This window comes from Cervus elaphus, chromosome 5 (genome assembly GCF_910594005.1).
Source record: "Cervus elaphus chromosome 5, mCerEla1.1, whole genome shotgun sequence".
Lineage (NCBI taxonomy): Eukaryota > Metazoa > Chordata > Mammalia > Artiodactyla > Cervidae > Cervus > Cervus elaphus.
Genome location: NC_057819.1, coordinates 112,879,919 through 112,885,042, shown reverse-complemented (window position 1 = coordinate 112,885,042; position 5,124 = coordinate 112,879,919).

Here is a 5,124-nt window from a genome sequence, read left to right as displayed (position 1 = left end):
CTATGCCAACCCCATATTTAGGAAACGAATATTTATTGAATATGTCATCACATTTTGCCATGAGCAGCAGTTGCTGTGATTCCATGTCTCTTTGAGGAAACTGAGGCCCAGAGAAGTTGACCCACACACACAAAGTCTCACGGCCAGTAAGGGTACTGAAGCTGAGAGGCAAGCCCAGGCCTCTCTGCTCCCTCTCCCTCTGGCCTGATAACAAGACCTCCATCCTTTAAAAGTGAGACTTGAGGATTTCCCCGGGCGGGCCAGCGGTTAAGGTTTCACCTTCCAATGCAGGAAGTGCAAGTTCGACCTCTGGTCAAGAAACTAAGATTCCACGTGCCTTGTGGCCAAAAAAAGTCAAAACATAAAACAGCAATATTGTAAGAAATTTAATAGACTTTAAAATGGCCCTCATCAAAAAAAGGGAAAAAATCTTTGTTAAAAACTAAAAAAAAAAAAAAAAAAGATTTTTTAAAATTAAAGTGAGACTTGATTTTGGAGACCAGAAGCACAGTCTCTGTGCTTCCAAGTCCTCCAGCCACTTGCCTGTGGTCTGTGCTGCCCTGGGCCTGACTCCTGCACTGCCCTGAAGCCTGGAGGGTCTCACCACAGGGCAGAGGCAGCTGGGAAGGTATAAAGAACAGGCCAGCAGCTACCTTATTATCCTTCCTCTGCTCAAAAGCCTCCCAAAGCTGTCTAGCACCTGCTCAACGAATGCATACTTCCCACACAAGCCCTCCTCAATTACCTCCACAGTCTCAGTGCCCCCATGACTTTCCGCCAGTTCTCTTGTTTCACCAAAACTGGACTGATCTGTGTTTCCCCCAGGAGACCTGAATTTCCCTCTCCCTCTGCCTCTGCACATGCTCTTTCCTCCCCCTGAAGCCCCCTCCCAGTCATCGCCACCTGTCAGAATCCCATACCTCCTGCGTGGCCCATTACAGACGTCACATCCTCCAAGCACCCTTTTAATGTGAACGCGTCCCCTTCACAGGGATTTCTGAAGGACATCTCACTCCCCTAGGCTATTATGAGCTCCTGAGGGCCGAGTCCTGCCTTGTTGGATCTGTCACGGTGCCGATTCTGGGCAGGGGCCTAGCAGACCTGGTGGAACTGATCACCAGAGCCTCTCTCGGAAGCAGGCCTTGCACCTAGAGAGGCCTGGGGTGGCTCAAAGTGAGACTCAGACTTCCTGGGGTGCAGGGTTTTCTTGCGCAGGGCTCATCCCTCTCCCGGGCTGCTTAGAGGTGCCAGCTCTGTCACCAGGAATCAGGAGAGATCTGGGAACAGCGTGCGAAACCAAGGAATGTCCCACCCACAGCATCTGGAGCCACTTCCTTCCTGGAAGGAGAAGAAAGGAGAAAGAGGAGATCCAGCCTCCCCCGACAGGGGCGTGTGTGTGTGTGTGTGTGTGTGTGTGTGTGTGTGTGTGTGTGTGACGAGCTGGGGTCCAGGTGGGAAAGGAGGCTGCCAGGAGACAATCGGGGGCCCTGGAGACCCCTTCTCCCTTCTCTGCTCCTTCCAGCCTCTCCTCTGTGAATCCCAGACTTTTGTCCTCCACCCCTTTTCTCTCTCTTTCCCCACCTCCACCTCCCCCATCTCTCACTCCTTTATCGCCATGACCACCACTCCCCTGGACTTCACTGCAGAAAGACCACGCATTACTCTGAATTTCCGCCCCTTATCTCACCATCCCAGGCCTTCCTAACAGTCTGCCAACACCTCTCCACCCCTTCCCGCCTCCAGCTCTCCCCCTCCCGGAGCTTTCCCGCCTCTTGACTGCATCCCTGTGATTCCCTCAGCCCACAGTGACCTTCTCCACCCCACCCCGTGTTTTCCACTTCACCCTGTGGGTGACCTGCCTCTCCTCCAAGGTCCCATCGGATGGCACTGCCTGGCTCCCAGGTCAGAATACATCGCCCTCTTCCCTAGGCTCCCACCCACCCAGTGCTCACTACACTCTGTCCTGGATAGAAATAGTCTTGTTAAAATAACAGTAATAAAAGTCTTTGTTTATCCACAAATCCTCTTCCTCTTCCATAGTATAGAGTTGACCCTGGGAAGTGGTTCCCTCCTAGGGGAATTTCTCTCCCAATCCTCATGGCATTAACATAAGGCTGTACAAGGAATTCTCACCAACAGAATGTGAGAGGAAGAGACAGTAAAGAAGCTAGTGCACCTTCTCAGTGGAGCCACATCTCTTCCCCATCCACTGCCTGGATGCCAATGTCTAAAATGATCCTGGAAGCCACATGTTAAAAAAGGGCAGTGCTGTCAGCAAGGTTTCTGGATGAGGCCCTCTGCCAATCTGGCATTCCTTAAGACCATTATAGGAGCAAGAAACAAATTTCTATTGTCTCTAACTCTACACATTCTGGGCTATTTGTTATACCAGTTAACCTATCCTGACCAATGCAAGTCACTGCCAATTTACTGAGAACTTACTATATGCCAGGAACAATAAATACTTTCACAGTCATTGTCTCAGTTAATCCTCACAGCACTTCTACAAGGGAGCTACAGTTAAGTCCCCATTTTATAGATAAGAAAAATGAGGCTTAGAACTTGGTCATAGTTCCCCAGTTAATAAGCTGCATTCTAACCAGAACCAGAGTGCAGAGCCACCGATGGTCAGTTTGGTACACAGCAGATACTGGGCCCTTGATTATTGTCACTGGGAAAGTCCAAGTGGGGTTCTGATCACACTTCCCCCCTGCAGAGACAAACGTCACCCACACCATATGATTTTAAATGTGATTGCTTTTTAGCTCCCATCTTCTGAACATGCAAGGTCCCACAGAGAATGGAGGGCACGTCACAGATGTCACTCAGATCATTTCAGAAGCCCTGCCAGGCGGGCATTTTGTTGGTCAGGAATTGGGCTCTGGGAAGCTAAGGGGCCTGCCCAAGTAGCCCCATGTGGAAAGAGTGAGGTCTGTTGAGCCCTCACCTCCATCCCCTGTTCCACGCCTCTGCCTTGTCAGGGGAGGGGTGGGGGTGGAGGAGCACGTGCGGTGTGTGCATGCACATGTCCTGCGTGCATCAGTGTTTCACCGCCTTCCATCACTCAGTCTGGTTTTCATTTCTGCAGGGAAGAGGGTGGAGTCTGACAGAAGCGTGGCAGGAAAAAGGATTCCTCAGGCTGAGGGAATAAAAGATCAGAAAACAGAGTCCACAGAAACTGTAGCTGCCATGGCTAACTCTCTGGCTTCATCCAGGAGGAAAGGGGCCCAAAGAAACAGACTTGCTCAGTGAGTTGGAATTAAAATCTGCACTTCTAAAACCCCACCAGTTCTCTTTGACCAAGCCCTCTGCCTCAAAGCAGGAAGGAGCTAGAGCACCCACTGTTACAGGTCTCAGGGATCACCTCCTCCCGGCAGCCTTCCTTGGCATCTCTACCACTCCCCTGCACCACAGTGGTTTACTCACCCACTAGACTGGGAGAGGGCAGAAACAATTCCGCCTTTGTCACTGGTGCCTCTGCAGACCTCATGAGACCTGGCACATGGTAGACACTTGATAAATGTCTGTGGAATTCAATGTCCAAATGAACGCATGGACAAACCACTTGATTATACATGCTATTATACATAATAACAGCCTCAGTGCTTTCATTTCTCAAACCATATAGTCTCAGTGGAACCCGGTGAGACCCCAGTGACAAGAAGAGTGGCAACAAGTGTATACACATATGCACATGTACACACACCCAAACTGGTATGTGCAGCTCCAACCCGTGCATGTGTGTAGGTATATAGAGACACACAGATCCCATCCCCTTCCTAGCCAGCAAGGAGGATGCATGGCATGCCATTTCCTGCTTTATCTGCAGAGACAGAGACCTCCCCAACCCCAAGACACACACACACACCCCTGGTCCTTCATAAGCGTAGGGCCAATTTTCCCTTTAGGCTATGAGTGTGTGCTCAGTGGTTTCCAATTCTTTGTGACCCCCATGGACTGGAGCCCACCAGGCTCCTCTGTTCATGGGATTTTCCAGGCAAGAATACTGGAGTGGATTGCCATTTCCTCCTCCAGGGAATCTTCCTGACCCAGGGATCGAACCCACTTCTGTGTCTCCTGAGCTGCAGGAGGATTCTTGACCACTTAAGCCATTGGGAGAACCTCCCTTTAGGCTAGGGGAGAGCAAAAGAAAGCTGGCTGTCCACAAGGGGGCATCCAGAGACCATTGACTCCATGTCTCAGAGACAGAGTTACTACTTAATTAGCCTCAGAGAGACCACAAGATCCACAGGAAAAACTGAGGAGGCTGCCTGGGGTCTTGAGCAGGAGCCCAGAAGAAAAGATGGTCAACCACTGGAATAGCAGGACAGAGAGATGGAAATGGAAGCTCAGTCATTCAATAACAGAAATGCTGATTATGGTTGCATTTCATATGTATTCAATGTTTGTCTGATCCATGTTTGTACTGTCCCACATGCAGACATTATTCAGTTCAGTTCAGTTCAGTCGCTCAGTCGTCTCCGACTCTTTGCGACCCCATGAACCACAGCACGCCAGGCCTCCCTGTCCATCACCAACTCCCGGAGTTCACCCAAATCCATGTCCATTGTGTCGGTGATGCCATCCAGCCACCTCATCCTCTGTCGTCCCCTTCTCCTCCTGCCCTCAATCTTTCCCAGTATCAGGGTCTTTTCCAATGAGTCAACTCGTCACAGAGGTGGCAAAAGTACTGGAGTTTCAGCTTCAGCATCAGTCCCTTCCAATGAACACCCAGGACTGATCTCCTTTAGGATGGACTGGTTGGATCTCCTTGCAGTCCAAGGGACTCTCAAGAGTCTTCTCCAACATTATTAACATGTAATAACTCATTTCATCCGCATTGCACCTCTGCAAGGTGCAGTATTACGATAGTTTTTGTTTCATAGATGATAAAACAAATGACTCAGAAAGATTAAGTAACAGAATCAGAATTGGAACTCAGGACCTATGGTTCATCACTGACTCTGCCAACTGTTCACTCAGCTCCCTGGGTGTCAGCTGGGCCTTCAGACCCCCTCCTTCTAACCCAGGACTTCAGACCCCCTACTTCTAACCCAGGGCTCCTGTCTCTGAGCTCTTTCTGGAAGTTTCTGAAGGGCCTGGAAGCTGATTTCATAGGCAAGC